Below are 22,258 nucleotides of genomic sequence, written 5' to 3' on the forward strand. Positions count from 1 at the left end.
GTTTACATTTAATTTTTAACTATTACTACAATGTAAATTAGATATGCTATATAATACATATATAAATAACATTGGATTCTATTACTGTTATTTTTTCTTTAACTTACTAACAAATAAAATATTTATAGATGAAGTAAATTATCATTTTTTACCATTTAAATTATGACTTTTTTTATGTTGATATTATCCCCTCACACACACTCTCTCTCTCTCTAACTGTGGTGTGTGTATGTGTATGTATATATATATATATATATGTGTGTGTGTGTGTGTATGCGTGTGTGTGTGCCACTCTCCTTCTCTATCTATGATTTAACACATGGTAATTAGATACAAGTAGGGACTTGCCTCTTATTTTCATGAAATTTGGAATACCTTACTTAGGACCTAAGTTAATCATTACAATTGAAATTAATCATCGGAAATACCTTTCACCCAGGTTATGTCCTTCATAAGTTACACAGTATTTAATTGCGTTGAGTTACACAGTAATAACCGGTTATTGTACAAAATTATGGACTCAACCTAACAATCGGTCAATATTTAAGGATAATAAGACAAGGTTACCAAGTGAACTGAGCATTAGGTTATGTTTGGTTAGGTTATATTTATAAAGTTCAGTACAAGTAATCGTTAGTTACCTAACCTAACCTACCTTCACCTAAACCTAACAAAACTCAATTGAATTTCACTTGAATCAATCTATTTACTGTATAAATAATGTATATTGCACTTCTTTATTTTTTGTTTTCCTATTTAGGCTCCAGGAATTACCATCAGGTATTACTTCAGAGGATGAATGAAGATGATATGTATGAGTGTAAGTGAAGTGTAGTCTTGTACAGTCTCAGGTCGACCATTTCTGAAATCTGTGATTAGATTAATTGAAACCCAACTACCAAAGAACACCAGTATCCACAATCTAGTATTCAAATCCATATAAAAGTAACCTTTACTAAGATTTGAACATTGGAACTCTCAACTTCAAAATCAGCTGATTTGCAAAAACGCGTTCACCACTAGACCAACCCAGTGGGATTTAAAAAAAAATGCATATTACACTTAACATAACCTAACTTCCACCTAGCTTAACTTAATTTTGGTATCAAGTTAACCTAATCTCATTCTTAACTTAACCATATTACTTACTTAACCATCAACAAACTTAGCCATATTATTTAGTCTGAAAATAATGTATATTATACCTAAACAGTGCTGAATTACAAGAGCCGTAACTCAAATGAAAGGCATTTCCGATGAATAATTTCAATCCTAATGAATAAGTCCTTAATAAATGATATTCCAAATTTCATCAAAATCAGAGGCGAGTTCCTCATTGTATATAATTACCAATTATATAATTAATTAGAAACTTATGTGATTTATTAAGTAAAATTTAATACTAACATATGTCAAACTATGAAAAAACCCACAATCCTCTGTCACATGTATTCATTATCAATATTCTTTTGTCACTTTACCAATCTCATCCCCCACATTAAAATACAAGTTTAAATTCATGTTTGAGGTTGTATGTAAATACAAAGTTGTGTACAAAATAAAACAGCAAACTTACAAGAAAAACTAAATCATAACATAAAAATAAATTAAGATAAAATACACTCTACATAAAATTAAACAAGTAAAATAAATACAGTTTATATATATGTATCTAGTCATATTATTTTTTTATATTATTTTACAATTGGATGTTGTTTATTAAAAATCTGTTCACTTAAAAACACACACGTACATTCATTAGATACATACACTAACATGCCTCATCTTATTCTGTTGGTGTCTCTCTCTCAAACATGAAAATAAGTTAACACAAAAAAAAATAACATGTCTCCTTCACTTACAACAAATTGTTTTATGTGAATACATATCATGTAATCACTTGACTTTAGGGTTGATTTTAAATCCGAAAAATTTGTTTTTCACCAAATTTTTCTGTTTCACATTGTATATCATGAAAACAATGGGAGATACAGGGTTCTAGGACCTGTTTTATGTGATTTTTCAGGTCAAAAAATAAAAAAACCATCAAGTTTACTCCTTATATAACATGATTTCACCAGGGGGGAACCGAAATCAGGGCGAAATGTTTCACTAACTGTTACTCATAACAAAGTGTCTTTAGATATATACTTGTAAGAATGTTTTTCCTTATTTCAAGATCTAGAATCAGTACCAAAATTATTTCCCTTTCCTACTAAATAACCCTGTATTTACTGATGATCTGAAAAGCGGTATTCAGTGGTGAGTAAAATTACTATTGAGACAGTTATTTTTTTCTGATGGTTGGCTTTCTACCTTTCCTTTAAAAAAAAAAAAACAATTTAAGGCATTCAATAAATGCATGGATGCTGTGTGTAAATAAATCATATGTTCACAACTATAACAAAAATGAACAAAGTTACAATGGAACATAGTTATGATTGTGAAGAAATGTACAATCAGCATTATAATTCACCTCTCCAATCATCATGCCTATATTAACCACAACCTAAATTATCAGCAGGTTCAATATATTAGTAATACCTAACACAGCACCAAATTAGGGAAGAAAGATTCTGAACAACACTGTAGTGAATCAACAGATACTTAATCTAATCGTTAAGAAACTCTTTTTAACGTTATTAAAAAAACAATATGATAAGATACTTTTTTGTTTTTAATGGCTTTTCAGTAGTTCCAAGGAAAACTGATACACTGAAAGCCAGTTTAAAAATGATAATAAAAATATAAAAACAACTAATTATATAATAAACACTAATAACTACTATAAACACCGCCATGGTACAAATAATTTAAGTACAATGCTGATAGACAACACCACGTTAGTGAAATCCTCAGCATTTCAATTTAACTTTAAATAACCTCCACCTACGAACTCAAGTACTGAACAAAGAACAAAAAATTATGACTTAATAAAATAAAACTTATGTCACTTTCTAATTTAAATGTTAAAATAATTTTATTTTCATTAAAATAACACTTAAAAAACAAATTAAATTTTCTGAGAATTTGACCAAATATTGAATTTCACCCAAAGAAAGGAAAAATGAGCAAAGTAGATGAAGCTAATTAAGACGTAAAATAGTAGATAATTCTTTTAAACATAACACATGAAAACTAACAGCAAATAAGAAAAGAATAAAACTGTAAGCAAGATGCAGAGAAATAAGCATGATTAATCAAAATAAAACTAAACAGCTATTACATTCTAAAAGTAGCAAGAAAACAACATTACATTAAAAACAATTTTACACTTATACACGGAAACATACATTATTATAAACCTAATATAATTATAATGCAAATATAACTATGTCACATGTATATCAAAATAACTCTCATTACACCAAAAACTGAAAGCTATAAACTATAACTCAAAATAAATTAAATGCAGACCATGCATCATATTTTTCAAATATAACACAGAATGTTAATAAATGATCACAATAGAATGTAAAAAAAAATTTTGTCAAATACTCTGGATACAGTTATGCATGAATATAAGACAAGGCTATTACACTCATTCATATAATGAACTCAAGACTTAAAATACAGAGCAAGCAATCCAATAATGAACAAAATAAGCAGTATCAAAGAAAAAGAAAGGAATTTACAACATTTTTGTACAATGGGCTTGTAATAAATCACAAACCTTAAGTCCAGACTTCTCAATAACCTGATCAACAGGTGAGTAATCCCATTTGAACAATTTTTCATAAAAATTGTACAATAATTATTTTCTATTTATTTGAAAAACAATAAAAGTTTACTCAAAAAGTAACTGAAAAAACAAAAAAAATTATGTTAGTTTAAGTAAATACATTCATAAAATAATTCAAGGATTTTTAAGTTTTGAATTAACTACTACTACTACTACTACTACACAAACTAATATCATGTCATATAAACAACAACATTATTTTTGTTAAATTCAAATCAAAAGGTTTCCTACTGTCAATACATTAGTCTTGCCAATTGTAATCCATGTTATGTAAATTATCTACATTTCAGTACAGTTAAAGGAATTTCTGTTTACTAGTACAGATTAATTTCTGGCATGTTCGAATATTTTGAAATTGCTATCAGTTCAACATAACTTAATTCATTATTTAATTATCATTAAACTACATTTGAAAAAAACCACTTAAAAATTAATCAGATATTAGAATTATTGACAAGAAAAGATTAATAGAAACAAAGCATCATGTTTAGCAATAACAAGAAGGAATAAATTTTTTATAATTTTATTCAACTTTACTATAAATAAACAGCTGTACAGTATTTTATTGACAAATCTAGGCCAATCTGAATGAAAAGTACACACTAGTCAGTGTAATTTCAATAAATGTGAAGACTTATATATTTTTATATTGTTAAACTATTATTCTAATTCATGATTATTAACAGTGACTGTATTATTAATTTGTTTGCATAGATGTAGTTTTAATGAAATAAATACTATTAACGACAAGACTCCAGTTTGCAGCAATCGTTTTTTCCATCTAATATTGTAAATTTTATGAGTCTATAAACCTTACAGTTATCACACATGAACTTAAGAAATGTTATGCATTACAAAAAAGTAAAGATAATCTTAACGAAAATAAATAAATTAATTTAAAGTCATTACTTTATCCCCAGAAAAAAATATAAAACAGAAAACAAAATATGTTTAAGTACTGAAGTCAGATAGAACAAATTAGAGAAAATTTAACTACTGATAAACTGTTCATTTCTGAACATGTTCGAACTCAAACAACAGTTATACATAATTAGGTATCAGCAAGCCTAAAACATAACTTTATATGCAAAAATTGACATTAATATTCTAGGATATCTCTAATTTCACAAGCTGCAAAAAATGATACTAAAAATAATCATAATTTAATATCAGAAAAGAACAAGTGGATGATAAAAAAATCTGATTAACGCAGAAAATAACAGTGTGCATGCGTCTAATACATAGCAAGGAAAGTGACATGTCTGAAGACTTCTCAATTAACCAAACATGAAAGAAACCTGCAAGGTTTTCTTTAAACCTTAAAACACTTCTAGAAATTTAATCTATATGATACAGATATATTATCTATAGGCTTTGTAACATTATATAAATAAAATAAAATTATATGTAAATAATTAAACCCACCATCATGATTTAACATTTAACAATAAAACATTAGTTGAATTGTCAAATTAATCTATATAATCAAAAAACAGCATCCATATCATGGCATTATAGCACAATGGTAATTAATTAATTGGCCTATCATATGGCAACTGTTACAACTGTTCATAATATTAATAGGTACCAGCTTATAGACAACCCATTCTAATGTTTATATTCCAAGCAAAAAAAATTATAGTAGTTTTTAAAGTTCCCATATTCTGTATCCAAACTGGTCAAACGTTTTTCTAAAGTCAAGCCTGAAACTCGATGAGCAATCAAGCAGTACAATTTTCCACATGTAAACTTCACAAATTTTTCAAGTTACTTTTTCAGTATTTTTAAATATTGTCTTACACCAATTTATAAGGATTTTACTAAAACTGTTGATGCATTTTAATGAAAAAAGTTCTTTAAATACAATAATAGTCTGACATAAATGCTACACAAAGTTACGAAAAGAAAAAAATTAATTGAAAGAAGAATATGATAAGATTTTAAAAATATGTTTATATGGAAACCATGTTACACTATGCTAAGTATTAGAGAAAAAATTTGTTGGTAAACAAATTTATTAGGAGGAATTTAAGACGACAAAAAGAGAATCATGAATGAACAGGATATACTTTCTCTACCCCAAAAGGGTCTTAGCAGGTTAAATACAAGCCAGGTCAATGAAAATAGGCTATTCTATTTTTATGACACAGGTACACAACACATGTAAACAAAAAGCATTAAATTATAACACAAATATGAAGGTGGCAAAGATCAAGGACAGCTGATGTTAAAAACTGTTAAATTTTGAAACCTGATGCTAGCGATGCTAATTTTAAAATAACACAATAGATGCAACACTAAACAAAAGATTAGTCATGTAACATAGGCAAATGGAAGTTGAACAGCAACTGTTGTCGTGATCCATACTGCTTGAAGAAATATTATGAAACTTGTGTTATAAAATAAATATAAAGAGAAATTCTCTTACAGAGTTTTTGATTAGAACAAAAACCATAAGAGATTAACAAAAATAAACTTTCTTTTTTTTAAATATAACACATTATGGTTAATAAAATTAATATTATATTCTTATACATTCTTATATAATATTCTTATACACATATATATAGAACCATATATAACCATTTCATTAATACTGGAACATATAAAAGAGCCAGTACTAAATTACCTTAACAAAATTACCAAGCACATATCTCATGACAATATATAAACTGTAACTATGGAATAGTTTATAAGCTCTTTTTTATAGACTAAAGAACGCAAAGCAGAGCAACAACGTACTAAACAATAACGCTTCTTGCACTTAAAAATAAAAACTTGCTGAAACAAAAATTAAATATATAAAAATAACAATTTAAACTGTTATAAAAAGCAAATGTTAATGATAGCTTAAATAAAGTTAAACAAGCTCTGTCAAAAGAGGTAAAGGTAAAATAGAATAATATGACTAATCACTTTTTTATAAATTCAGCTGACAGAAGTACAGTTAAATAAAATTATAGCTATCTTAAGTAAATTCTTCTATGTAAAAACATCAACATGTGCTATTACCCATAATTCAATAACATACCAACCAATTGTAAATTAATAAATCAAAGCATGGAATAAGACAAAATGACTAAATCGCATAAATAGTGATAGATCAACAACACACTTAGAAACTAAGTGCGTAATACCCTTACATTCAGCTTAATCTAAAGTAACAGGAAAGTAAGTTTTTTATAATGCAAAAAATAAAAAAATAGACAAATGTGTGTCTGTTGCTTCCTATTCAGGACTTCTATTTGTCAAAGCACAAAAGTGCTTTTGTAGAACAAAAGCACTTTTTTTAGAACTAGAAGGCAAAATTGAACAGCACTTGAATTGAACATCACAGGATCTCAAATTCAGCTAACAAATACCTCAATAAAATAAATCACAAAGAAAAAAATATTACTATATCCTGTTTGATACAAACACTGGCAAAGGTCACTGGATACACAGAAATTTTTTTTAACATAAATATAACTTTTTCAGTCATAAATACTACTTTTCCAGTACTTAAAATATAGAAAAACAAATACCAAATATTTTGTGATTATTAACCGCTACATTAATTAATGTTAAAAATGACATATTATGCAATAAACCTAAAAAATTCAAATTATAGAATTTCCTGTACAGTTTACTAGTTTTATCAGAACTAGCAAAGCAAAAATTCAATATCAAAGCATATTAAAAAAAACCATACAAAAACTAATATACATAAAGTTAGAAATTTGATTAACAAAAACATTAATTAATAAAAACAAAATAATAAATAATACAAACACCCAACACAATCCTGAAATTACAGATGGTAATTAAAATGTTAACTTACTGCACAATGTTGAAAAATGAGTTTTAGTAAATGTTTAATAAAGAGTAAATAATAATCTAATTATAATAAGAAGACAGATTAAATGTTGATGAGTCACATTAAATAATCTCATCAACAATACATGTAACCAGAAAGATTTAAGCACAAGTGAGAATCAAGAGCAACTAATTTCATCATTACATGAATGCCTGCTCAAAAGTGAAAACAAAGAACTAAATTTTTATCAACATTACCATTATTCCACAACTAAATCAATGTAAAAATTAAAATATAATATTTCAACTGTTCTAGATATTAATAAATCATTCTTTGTAAATAATAAAATGAAGTAACAGACATAAATAAATCGAAATAACTGAATAAAACTGTAATAAAAATTAAGTAGGCCAGTTTGAAAATGTGCAGGTGACACTAAATCTGAATTAAGTGTAAGGATATAAGAGGATAGAGATCAATTATACCAATTATTATAAGTAACTACAGGGACAATCATAATTAAACAACACAAAAGCACTGCACATTTTTAATAAAAGCTGTTATATCCAATTTGTAGGTTATGGTGTTCTAACAGACGCCATCTTGGTACCACTTAAAACAAGATATGATATACTGTGACTTGGCCATTAAAATTCTAACCAAACATAAATTATTTCAAACAAACCTACCAGTCAGCTTGAAAACTGCTAAACTGATGTTACATGATATAATTTCTTGAAATTTACAACAAGACACTACAGAATACATTTAAACAAGATACAAGTACAACTTAGCTTATAAAGCGAACAACAAAGGACAGTCATGTCACTTCAGTTCTGAGCAAACCATGCTGCAATAAATTACACCAAATCCCTATTGCTACATTTTTAATAAAATATACATGTACTTTAAGTAAACACTTCAAAAACCCTACCATCGATATGCAGCAAATAAATACAAGCCTATCTGGCAACAGAAGTTTGTTAAGTGTACTTTTACGCCTTACCAAAACACGAATGCAACCAAAATCAATTCCACAAATTTACACTGATATACAAAAATGTCAAAATATTATAAATAAAAATTCACTATAATTAACCTTTATGAATTAAAAATGCTACAGAAATAAGCAAACCTCACGAAATGGCAGGCGCCATATTTACACTTCAACTTCACTGTTCTACTATCAAATGAAAACATTTCGAATTCAATTTTAATCAGAACCCACGATACCATAGTAATTAATGTTATAATAACAAGTGGAACACTCACCATTTACAGTTGAAGCGAAATTAGACTAATATCCACAACAATTTTAATCACAATTTATTTACAAACGAGAGTACACGTAAAGATACATTAACCAGGTAACCGCCATAATCGTAATAACTAGTTAACGGAAATGAAAGCCTTCTGCAACCTCTATGTATCTTCGATGTTCTAGAAAAATCGCAAAAATAAAAACTTCAATTTACCAAAAAAATTCAAAAAGTATTTCATAGTAATATTTTTTAATAAATTTTCTTTCTATTATCTCGATTCAATTTATTTTCCCATTATTTTACAAACGTTTGTATAACTATTAACGACTACTGGTAGTCTTTTATTTCAGTTTCTACCTAAAGTTTATTAACATTTATCATTAACTTTATGCTATTTAGAGAAAAAATTATTTTTATTCATTGTCACGTACGATGTATGCATACCCGCTACAAGGAGCAATGCATATCAAAATTTGCCGCTGTCAAAAACTTGAATTGAATTTGCAAAACAAGTTTGATACCAGTAGAATCAGATGTAACTAAAAATTCTATTATTATAAAATAAATTCATTCAGAAGTAGCTCTTGTTCATATATATTACATCAAAACATTCGGTAATCTAACACAGAAAAGAGTTGTGTTAAGTTAATGAATCTGGTGCAGTTTTTATTGAAAAAAGTTTAAAAGTGATGATAATCACAATGTAATCTAGAGCATTATATATAATTAGTTGTTTAGTGTTTGAAATATAAAATAGTAGAGGAAATTATGTTTTTTTTTTTTGCAAGAAGAATAATTCAGATATAGCAGATAAATATGATGAAAGTGGTTGCTGGTTTAAAAAAAAATTAAAGCAATCACTTGCCACACGTTTTCAGCACTTCTTTCATATGTGACAATGCCATCATTAAATTTGACTTTAAATTTGTTTTTGAGTACAATTATGTTGGTTGACTAACATGATGAAATGTGATGACACTTTAAATAGAACTTTTTGAATTTCTTACTTTCAGATTACGTAGAAAATATACTTCTATAAGACATTTTCAGAGCAAATTACACAGCTTCTACACCACTGGAGTTATTGGTGGGACGTTGCAACTAGCACACCTGTTTAGCTTAGAGAATCTGTAGTATATGGTTGAATAATATATTATATGCCTTTTATTCATTTAAAATGTTGTTTTTGGTGAAACTTAATGTGTTTGTGAATTTCATATTCTTCAGTTGTGATGAGAGCATAGTTTTTATGCGCAGTGTAAATTTTTTATTTTTTTTATTTTAGATAACTTGTATTGTTTTGTTCTTGATATAATGTTTGTATTTTTTTTTGTCTTCAGTCATTGACTGGTTTGATGCAGTTCTCCAAGATTTCCTATCTAGTGCTAGTCATTTCATTTTGGTATACCCCCTACATCCGTAACAATCTGTTTTACATATTCCAAACATTGCCTGCCTGCACAATTTTTTCCTTCCAATATTAAAGCGACTATTCCAGGATACCTTAATATGTGGCTTATAAGTTTGTCTCTTCTTTTAATTATATTTTTCCAAATGCTTCTTTTTTCATCTATTTGCCACAACACCTCTTCATCTGTCACTATCCACCCATCTGATTTTTAACATTCTCCAATAACACCACATTTCAAAAGCTTCTAATCTTTCCCTCTCAGGTGCTCCGATCGTCCACATGTTTGTATATGTTCTTTATAATTCTGGGAAAATGTGCTCCCACTCTGGGCAATGTGGTATTTAATATAGAGAGCCATTCCACCTCCCTCTATTAATCATGAGACCTTGCTGATGGTGAGGGAGCTTGAGTGCTCAGTGATACAGAGTAGCTGGACCGAAGGTGCAACCATGTCAGGGATCTGTTGAGAACCAGACTAAGGAATGATTCCTGAAAGAGAGCAGCAGCTCTTTCAGTAGTTGTTAAGTGCATAGGTCAGGAGGACTTAAACGGCCATATCAACATCACTCAATCTTCTGAGTACTGCGCAGCTGAAAGCAATGGAAAAAACTACAGCTGCTTTTTTTCAAGAAAATGTAACTCTGCATTTTCATATAACAAAGATGGAGGCACCTTCCTTGGTAAAATATTCCGGAGATAAACTGGTCCCCCGTTCGGATCTCTGGGTTGACACTACTAAGGAAGGGATCACCAGAAAATTAAAAAATAACATTCTACAAGTCAGAGCATGGAATGTTAGAAGTCTGAAAAAGGTTGGGAGGTTAGAAAATTTAAAGGGGGAAATGGATAGATTAAATGTAGATGTAGTAGGAATTAGCAAGGTTCGTTAGAAAGAAAAAAACAACTTTTGGTCAGGTGATATTAGAATAATTAACTCAGCTTCAAATAAAGGGCAGGCAGGAATAGGTTTCATAATGAACAAGAAGATAGGGAAGAGAGTAGAGTATTTCAAAGAAGTGGAAAGAAAAATGAACATTGGTAAAATAGACGTGCATACAGGAAATTTAAGGAAAATTTTGTGGTACATAAATTAAAATCTAATGTGTTAAACAAAGATAGTACACCAATTTATAATACAAAAGGAAAGGTCGATAGGTGGTTGGAATATATTGAAGAGGTATATGGTGGAAATGAATTAGAAAATGGTGTTATAGAGGAAGAAGAGGAAGTCAAAAAAGATGAAAGAGAAGAAACAATACTGATTTCTGAATTTAAGAGAACATTAAAAGATTTGAATGGCAGAAAGGCTCCTGGAATAGACAGAATACCTGCAGAATTACTGCGCAGTGCAGGTGAGGAAGCAATAGATTATACAAACTGGTGTGTAATATTTACAAAAAAGGGGAAGTTCCGTCAGACTTCAAAAAGAGTGTTATAGTCATGATACAAAAGAAAACAGGAGGAGATAAATGTTATACATATTCATTATAAATGAATACAGAACAATTAGCTTAATTGTTCTGTATTCTTATTAGTCATGCATCAAAAATCTTAACTAGAATTCTATACAGAAGAATTGAGAGGAGAGTGGAAGAAGTGTTAGGAGAAGACCAATTTGGTTTCAGGAAAAGTATAGGGACAAGGGAAGCAATTTTAGGCCTCAGATTAATAATAGAAGGAAGATTAAAGAAAAACAAACCAACATACTTGGCATTTATAGACTTAAAAAAAGGCATTTGATACGTGGAATGGAATAAAATGTTCAGCATTTAAAAAAAATTTGGGTTCAAATACAGAGATAGAAGAACGATTGCTAACATTTACAGGAACCAAACATCAACAGTGATAATTGAAGAACATAAGAAAGAAGCCGTAATAAGACAGGGAGTCTGACAAGGATGTTCCCTATCCCCTTAAGAATATAATCTTTACATAGAACTAGCAGTTAATGATGTTAAAGAACAATTTAGATCCGGATTAACAGTGCAAGGTGAAAGGATAAAGATGTTACGATTTGCTGATGATATAGTAATTCTTGCCGATAGTAAAAAAAATTTTTAAAGAAACAGTGAATAGCATGGATAAAATCCTACACAAGAACTACCACATAAAAATAAACAAGAACAAAACGGAAGTAATGAAATATAGAAGAAATAATGTAGATGGACCACTGAATATTAAAATAGGAAGAGAAAAGTTTACGGAAGTAGAATAATTTTGTTATTTGGGAAATAGAATTACTAAAGATGGACAAAGCAGGAGTGATACAAAAGTCTGAATACCACAGGTGAAACGAGCCTTCAGTCAGAAATATAACTTGCTTATATCAAAAATTAATTTAAATGTCAGGAAAAGATTTTTGAAAGTATATGTTTGGAGTGTAGCTTTATATGGAAGTGAAACTTGGACGATTGGAGTACCTGAGAAGAAAAGATTAGAAGCTTTTGAAATGTGGTGCTATAGGAGAATGTTAAAAATCAGATTGGTGGATAAAGTAACAAATGAAGAGGTGTTGCAGAAAATTGATGAAGAAAGAAGCATTTGGAAAAATATAGTTAAAAGAAGAGACAGACTTATAGGCCACATATTAAGGCATCCTGGAATAGTCACTTTAATACTGGAGGTACAGGTAGAAGGGGAAAATTGTGCAGGCAGGCAACGTTTGGAATATGTAAAACAGATTGTTAGGGATGTAGGATGTGGGGGGTATAACAAAATAAAACGACTAGCACCAGATAGGGAATCTTGGAGAGCTGCATCAAACCAGTCAAATGACTGAAGACAAAAATAAAGAAAAAAAGCCATTGCACTGTTGATTGTAAACTATTCGGTCGCTGATTTGTGTATACGTGTTTGTTTTGTTAATTGTTGCATGACATTGTTTTTTTCAGGTGTGAAGATTCTTTCCTGAAAATATTGGTAAATTTGTATGATTATTTTGTATACTGACGTATATAAAATGTCAGGTATGCATTTTTTTTTTATTTTATTCCATTTCAAACTGTAAATTTGGCAAAAATAACATATTTTAAAAAACTGAAGTTAGATTTCCATGAATAATTTAAAATTACTTGTCTTGATTGTTTTTACAATCAATTATTTTGTTGGTGATCTGTTTAGTGTAGACCAAGACTTTAATAAGTTCTTTATTTAGGTTCTTGTATCAGTGATGTTGACAGAGATCAAAATTAATCACATTAGCAGAATAGTTTACTGATGCTACACTCATATAAGGTTGGAACTGAATGAGCTTTTATGTTGTTTTGTGAATAAATGATCATCAAAATGGGAAAAGATATCACCAACTGTTTCTGATACTTGCAAGAATGAACCACTGGTTCATTTTAGTTAAGTATTCAATTTTATTATAATTAACTTTTCAGATTAGACGGCTATAACTCATAATGTTCATTAAATCTAACCAGAAGTTTCTTTAATTTGGCTATTATTAGTATTTCTAATGTAAATTTCACTGAGCATCACATTTATCCCCAAGTTTTTTCAGATTTTTTGTCATATACCTTTGTATCAGTTAAATCATGCTAAAATGAAGAATAACGATGATGTAAACCTTGTTATTAACTGGGTTAATAATCATAGTCTTTGCCTCAATTCTAATAAAAGAAAATCATCTATTAATAAACCTAGTTGACTTCATTGGAAGATTGATTTTAATGTTCTTCAAAAATTTGAGTTAGTTAATTTTGATGTTAAAAATTAAGGTGTCAAGTTTAATAATAATCTGATGTAGAACAATTAAGTTGTTTCTACATGCAACAGTTTTGTGGGCATTCATACATTACAGAAAATTGATAGATCATGTCGTCTGTAGGTTAAATAATGTTAGTTAAATCTTATGGATTCCAATTTAAGTAGTGTGATGTCTTGCTGACAGTTTACTTATTCATGGAGTCAGGCTTCAAATAACTCAAGATTACCATTTATACTACATATTTTCATTAAAGTGAGTGGGGTGATATATTAGTCACTAGTATTACTGTATGTACAGGCTGTGATGAAACTTGATAAATGGAAAACTTCTGTATACTAATGTTTTTATATCTTACCAAGTCTACCAGAGGATCTATTAAGCCAGTGTATTTATGACCGAGATAAACTGGAGGAATACTCACCACAATGAGTTAATACTGATTATTTCTAACTATAGAACATACAACAGATCATTAGTTGTAACTGCTTATCAATCTGGAAAACACTATCTTATAACTAGTGAAGCTCATTGATGACAGGAGGTGGTTTAATAACCCACCGCGTTGGTCTAGTGGTAAACGCAGCTTCCCAAATCAGCCAATTTGGAAGTTGAGAGTTCCAGCGTTCAAATCCTAGTAAAGGCAGTTACTTTTATATGGATTTGAATACTAGATCGTGGATACCGGTGTTTTTTGGTGGTTGGGTTTCAATTAACCACACATCTCAGGAATGGTCAAACTGAGACAGCATAGGACTCTACACTTCATTTACACTCGTACATATCATCCTCTGAAGTAATACCTGGAGGCTAAACAGGAAAAGAAAAAAAAGGAGATGGTTTAATAAATCAGGTAAACTGTTTTTGGAGACACTTCCTAGTTGGTGATTGTTTTGGTACAATGTCTTTGTATAATTAATCTTGTGTTAATTGTGTGCATGTATAGATATATTCTTTTTAATTTGTTTTTGATTATATGAATAATGTTTATTATTCTTCAATTCTTTTGTAATGTGGTTTTTCTCAATGTAATGTGTTTGTTTTCAACAAATACATTTGTTGAATTTTTTATTTAATTTTTCTGATTTAAGACAGAATGTGTAATGCACATTACCCCCCCCCCCCTCACACCCAAGGGTTTAATTAATTTCTTACTTTACACTATTTCTCGCACCTTTTCTGACAGTGATGCATGTAAGCATATGAGGTTCAAGCATTGGTTGTGGCAGTGGTACCTAAAGTATGTAAAAATGTATATTACATTTAATCACTTTAAGTGCCTGCATCTTAATGAACTCCTGCAGTCCATTTAAGGATTACTTTTTCCTTTTATTTAAAAATGACTTCTGTGTATAATTGTTTAACATAGATTCTTGGCAAAGCATGGGATCGAACAACTTCCGCATCCTCCTTATTCATCAGACATGGTTTCCTATGATTTTTGGTTCTTTCCTAAGTTTAAAATTCCAATTAAAGGAAAGAGATCAAAAACAAATGTGACAAAATGACTTATGGTGCTCACTAAAAATGACTTTGAAAAACCTTCCAACAATGGGAACATCGCTGGAATAAGTGTGTTACAACAGAAGGGTCTTACTTTAAAGGGGGTAACTCATTGAACTATATAGCTTAACTATTTTTATTTTTATGAGCTGAAGTCGATATTTTTTGATGACACCTTGTGTACTCTTAATGTATTGTCGATATACTGTTTGAAAATCTTTGCAGACAATAGGAAAAGTGGAACAGGTTAATAGTTTCAAAAAACCTGCTCTCAGCATTTCTTATTGAATCAAGATGGTAATATGTTTTGTTAAAAATAGTTCTAACCAAAAAAGTAACACCAAAGACCACATTACTAGTTTCTTAGTTGATTCCATTTTTAATTTTTCTGTTAATTTAACTTAACTGTTTGCACTCGATGCTTACAAGGACATAGCAGTTGAGCCATAAAGGGGGAAGACATAAATCTTCCCCCTTTTACTGTTAGCTGTTTTCATGATGATTGTACCGTGTGGTCACTATAAATTTATTGCATATGTCCATCATTTACCCATGTTTCATCCAGGAAAACAAATTTGTTTAAGTTCATTTGCTTACAATAAAACTCTCAAAATTAATAAAAATGTTTTTTAATAACTTTTTGTTTTCTATAATTTTTTTTTAACAATGATATTTGTTCACAGTATTTTTATATTAATGAATTAAATATGTATTTTAAAATATGAGTATTGATCTGTTGTTTCCTTACTGCGTAACTATTTGCTGTGGAATCAGAAAGAGTAAATTCTAATGATTTGTTATTCAAAAGCTAGCAGCTACAACAATTATTTTAATATCAGTATTTATATTTAGTGAAGGCCACGTTTGGAATATGTAAAACAAATTGTTAGGGATGTAGGATGTAGAGGGTATACTGAAATGAAACGACTAGCACTAGATAGGGAATCTTGGAGAGCTGCATCAAACCAGTCAAATGACTGAAGACAAAAAAAAAAAAATATTTAGTGAAAAATTATTAGGCACTGCATTTGAAAATTTTCAATAACTGAACAGTAATCTTCATGTTAAATTTACAGTGACAATACTACTGAAACACGTAAACGAGTGAACTGTTGTTCAGGTTGTATAATATTACTCTGGAAAATAATGACACATCTTTAGCATCAAGGCAACACAAGACAATGTACATAGGCAAATTGTACCACAACTCAACTTTACTGCAAGATATGAACACAAAAAACAAATCTTGAACTCATCGTCACAAAAAGTGACAGACACGCTCTCAAAATATACAGAAAACCAACAATGGGTACTTTCATTCACAACACTTCAAACCACCTGATCAAACAAGTCTGCTTTTAAAAGTATGTTCAACAAACTTAACACTCCCATGTCACCTGAAGACCATTTACAATAATTCAGCACTATAAAGTACTTAGTCCACAGTAAGATATAACGCACACTCATTTCTACATTCCTACATAAAACAAAAACAAAGTAAAAATACATCACATTAACATATAAAAATGCTCAAGATAAAATAACTCACAAATTTAAAAATCTGGATGCACTGTAAGCTTCAAACAACAAGCAAAACAAAACAAATCATTATACACAGAACACAATCACCAAACACAGACTGTTCAGCTACACAATTTTCTACTTCAGTGTGAAACAAAACTATTAATAACATTTAAAAGCCCTCCACAGCAACATTAAAATCCCCAATCATCTTATACGTACAGTTCACAAATCCACCCTTAATCACAATACATTGAATGTTTGTACAAACGCAAAACAGGACTGCCTCTCAACTTGAATCCTTAATATTCTAAACATAGACAAAGAAGAAATCTTAAAACACTTGAACATTATGAAATACATTTTTTTTTTACATCAAAGTCTTTACCATTTTAATTTTATTAAAAATCAATTTTTGAGTTTTCTATCATAAGAACATTAAATAGTTTTCCCCTCTCCGTAATTTTGTTCATGGAAGAGGATATCTGTTTTATCAGTTTAAGGTTTATGCTAGAATTTCTAATTTTTGTGTGATGCATTTTATTTCTTTTAATCCTACTTAGAGGGCATGCGATAGGTTGAAGTGGACAGCCTGAGTTGATATTTTCAATGAGTTTTAATACTTTTAAGACGAATTTAAGCTTTTGACTAGATTTACCTGAAATAACAACAGTTTTAATTTTGTTTACTTTTATTCATTAAATATTGTTAACATTTACTTGAACAATTTTTCAGCAACTACTGATGATGATCGTTTAACAATCAAAATAGCTAGAGTTTTACAGTTTATTAAATGAACAGACACTACTGGAATCCAAAAGACTTTTCAGTCATATTCTGAATACACGTCTCCTAATTAAAAAAAACCATCTATATCAACAGATGTTAGCGTGAAAATAACAGCATCACTCACTTTGGATGGTCGCAAAGATTGACTGAAAACATTTTGAAAAAATTATTAAAAAATAATAGCTTATTATAAAATTTGATTTTGGTTTTAAAAGTTTATACTTTTGTATTAATATCACTGTTAACTATCATGGACAGAAACACAACAAAACTTCTAGAAGTTTGTTAAATAGGTATTTTTATTACAAATTGCAAATAGAATAATTTTTTTCTATGCACTCATATTTTTTTTTTTTATGGACTAATTCAGACATTGGCAGTTAGTGCACATCTTCTTATGCCAGAGGTTGGTAAGTCAAGGCTCCGTCGAACCAGTTACTTTTTAATGCTAATAGCCTCCAGCCACCATCTTCTTGTTGGATTCTAATCTGGCCTAGCAATTCATGACTGTAACAAAGCTATAACTACATTCCATAGATATACAAGTGGTATAGCTGCCTATGGATCATGCATCAAGAAACCACACTAAATATTTGTAGACTTCTGCAATATCATACAATCAATCAATCGATTTACGAGTGATTGAAAAGGTTGATTTAGTTTTCATGTGTAGTGTTTGTATGTGTTTTGTATATATAGGGAAGGATATATTTATATATATCCTTTTTTACTAAAAAAAAATTTGGAGGAAAGAACAGAATGAACCAGTATAATTTTTTTAAATTAATAAATTTTTTTTATTTGCATATAATAATTTCACAGCTGGCATAGAAGAATATATGTAATATTAAAAATAATTTATTAAATAAACATTTAATATTTATATAATATTTACAAACAGAAAGTATTTATAACAAAGTAAACAAAAAAATAATAGTAAAAATAAAAAATAACATTACTGTTTTAATAAAATATTAATGACTGGAAACCGTAATTGTTGCAAAATGTCAGTCACCTGTATTACAATAAAACAAGTGTTAAATGTAACACTAAACATTATCTCAAATAGTTCTTTCATTAAATAAAGTAACAACAAATTTATTTTTGTCAGTAACTGATAACTGTACACATAAAACACTGTTGTTTTATAAATTATTATGCAACAAACAATACTGTACTAACTATCATTTTTAATTAATTATAACACTATGCAAATATTTAATTGTAATCACATAAACTTTATTTTAATTAAGTTAGGAACATTGATAATTACTTTAAGAAATATATTTTTAAATTAAAAATAACTAACTATTTTGTCGCATTAATCAATGCGTGAGACAGAAACAAAAGTAAATTCTAACGTTGCATTTAAAAGTTCATAACAAAGCAACCTCCTGCTGCCATAATGAACAGCGCAAGCAGACTGCTTTGACAGCTGAATTTTATAATATTATTTTTTCTTGGTGTTTAGAACTTAATATTTAATTTCCTGTTTACTACACATGCTTTTTCAGTGTGTCATTCTTATATCTGCAAATGCTCAATTTTGTATAATGAAAATATTTTGGAATTCAACACACAGCAGTCATATCTGTAAATATAGTTCAGAAAGTAGATGGATGACTATCAATCAGATGTATAGAACCTGGTATTGAACAATTTATACAATTTTTTTTATAAATTTCAAAAAAAAAATATTACAGTAAATTTAATTTCTATATTTAATAACCACATTTATTATAAAAACAAAAAAAATGAAAAAACATTGAATAATATTAATATGGCAAAGATTATGCACTTTCAGTTTCATGCTTCAAACAAATTTTTTACATTTCAAAATGAAGATATTTGAAAGAAATGGTAGACAAATAAAAAACAAAAGCAGTTTGTTAATAAATAAAAAAAAATTTAACAGTTGATTCTACAAAAAAAAACTTCATAATATTATGCTGGTCATTATTATTTTTTTAAATTTAATTTTGTTCACATACTCTTTTGTAAGAAAAATAATACAGGCATTGTTTCAGGTAAGAATTATAAAAAAACCACAGAATTCAATTGGATTTATGCACTTTGATTAATAAACTTTTGAAAATGAAGAATCATCTTTTACATCTTCCCTTAATTCTGTTCATGCTAGTAGTTTTTATCTATCTGACACGGCAGCTGTCTCCAGCAGTGCTACAGCAGTTTGGTTGGTCAACTGAACTGAAACAGTCATTATTCTGAAATAATTTTTATGTTATGGCTACATATGTTTTGATTTTTTCCTGCTTTGAACTGCAATAAAAAGTAGGAATAAAGGAAATAATGTTTAGTTTATTAACAAACAAATTATTGTGAAAAAAGAAAATATTGTTTATATCTGACATGCATATGATCCAAGAATTTTCATAATCTGACATCATTTTCTCTTAGAAAAAACTAAGTAACTACTCTTCACAGTGATGCCATATTCTAAAACATGGGGAAAACTAGGTGATATTTTTGTAATTTCCTGTTTATGCAGGGTTTGCTCTAACAGTCAGATATGCATGGCTCAGGTTTTAATGCAAAATATAGGGTAAATTGACTGAAAATGACCAAACAAAGCTTGCTATCATAAACTATGAAATAAAGTAATTCAAAAAAAAATTGTATATATATATCTTTCTACAGGTTTATATAAACATTTAAATAATTTTGAAAAATGTTAAATGATTAAAAGGAAGTATCCCTTACCGACTGAGAAATACTTTTGCTGTCTTCTATTAAATTTATTTCCTACTCATATATACTGCATATAGGTTTAAAAAATACATCAGAAACAAATTGTGTGCTATATAAAATGTTTATAAAAAGAAAACATGGTTTAAGTTTAAAAAATGTAATTATTAATATAAAAATCTGTTTTGTAATCCAAGCAATAAAATAAAGATAAATTTTCGTCAAGAAATGAAAAAAAACTAATTGGGAAGTTGCTTGATGTTACAATTTTTTTTAAAATTTAAATGCAATTTTATTACCATAAAAATATTTACAATCCTAAATCAGAAAAACCCTACTAATTTGTGACACATTCTCCACCAGATATTACTGATCTAAATCAAATTAAAATTATCAGAGTCCTTACTTTGTCTTAATTTTAAGTAATTTTTAATCACTTACTTATTTCCTCATAAAGTGTTCTAAAATAGATTTAACAGATTAATTTATTTGGAAAAGTAACCAATAAAAAAGTACAAATTACTTAGTTTACAATGATTGTAAGGGAGACATAAACACATTTCCATTACCTAAAAACCAATTAACAATAACTACTTCAGATATTATTAAGGTAAAATTGTCATTACTTCATATGGATTTGATCTAGGTCATTTTTTGAGAACATATGTAATCAAATCACAATAAATCAAGGAGTCTTCCTGTACTGTTTGTATATATCTAGGCGTTTTCTATATTTGCATGGAAAATGCACACAGCACAGATTTGTATTTAAATGATCATAAACTTTTATTCATCCTCATGATAATTTTTTTTACTATTAATATAATGAGCATTTCTTTATTTCTTTTCTCAGAATGAATAAAAGAAAATATGCACTTTACTTCTTTTAGATAAAGTTAGACAATAAATTTCTGATTAATATTATTACTTTAATAAACTTTTGATTTCAAAAAATCAAAAGTTTAACAAACTATCAATATCTTACAGAAGATTATGTTAAAAAAAAGATTTATAAAGATTTGGTCCCATAATATAGAAAGATAAATTGGATGTGCTAATAATTAATTTATGGCAAGTACAAAAATTTGATTATAATACAGTTATTGTTCTTATACGGTTATGTTTTAATTTATTACACTGCATTACAATATATTACCAACAATAATGTTATACAGATACACTTAATTAAACACAGTAGGATTTTATTTATTAAACTTTTTATAAAGGATTGCATAAATTCATAAAAGAGAAGATACTCAGACAAGTAAATAGTATACTTCAACTTAATCCACACATTCATTCATTTAGTAAATATAACTTAGCTAAATACGTATAACCATTCTGAAAAAAGTTCACATTAAAAAAACACATTAACACCCAAAATAATTTAACACAAATTATCATTTAACTAATTCAGATTTCTATAATGCAAAATAACAATAATAACTAATAAGATAAAATCATGTATTATATGATCTATGTATTATAATGATTTTACTAAGATAGAAAAGAGATAAATTTAAATAATTTTAGGTTATGTTCTGAGTTGAGCTTGAAAGCACTAACATACTATGATTACATTCAAGACTTGATTTGAGTACCTACCGACTACAACGTTAGTTTTTAAAAATTAGCTCTTACCACTGAAAGAACATTGCACAATATAGGCTATATTGAGCTTACATTATGTTATTATAATACTGGCAGCTATTTTAGAACCCGTTTATCAATTTTTATTGCTGCCAAAGAATAAGTCTGGTTTTCAATTGTCATTAAGTGTACTTAATCTGCTTACATCTTAAAAAATTAAACCCATCTT

The 22,258-nt window shown here is 28.5% G+C and overlaps 1 protein-coding gene across 7 annotated transcripts in view; it reads right to left on the reverse strand.

The window, feature by feature from the left end:
* Window positions 1-8,917, reverse strand: part of HUWE1 (HECT, UBA and WWE domain containing E3 ubiquitin protein ligase 1) — a 299,081-nt gene extending 290,164 nt beyond the window's left edge. For 6 of the 7 annotated variants that reach the window (XM_075363006.1, XM_075363009.1, XM_075363005.1 and 3 more), the window contains exon 1: window positions 8,811-8,917. The gene's annotated coding sequence lies outside the window, so the exon portion shown is untranslated. Of the gene's footprint in view, window positions 1-3,673; window positions 3,794-8,810 lie in introns of those variants that run through there. The other variant, XM_075363004.1, reaches the window with a different exon arrangement.
* Window positions 8,918-22,258: the final 13,341 nt, after the last annotated feature.

Source organism: Lycorma delicatula, chromosome 4 (assembly GCF_047948215.1).
Source record: "Lycorma delicatula isolate Av1 chromosome 4, ASM4794821v1, whole genome shotgun sequence".
Lineage (NCBI taxonomy): Eukaryota > Metazoa > Arthropoda > Insecta > Hemiptera > Fulgoridae > Lycorma > Lycorma delicatula.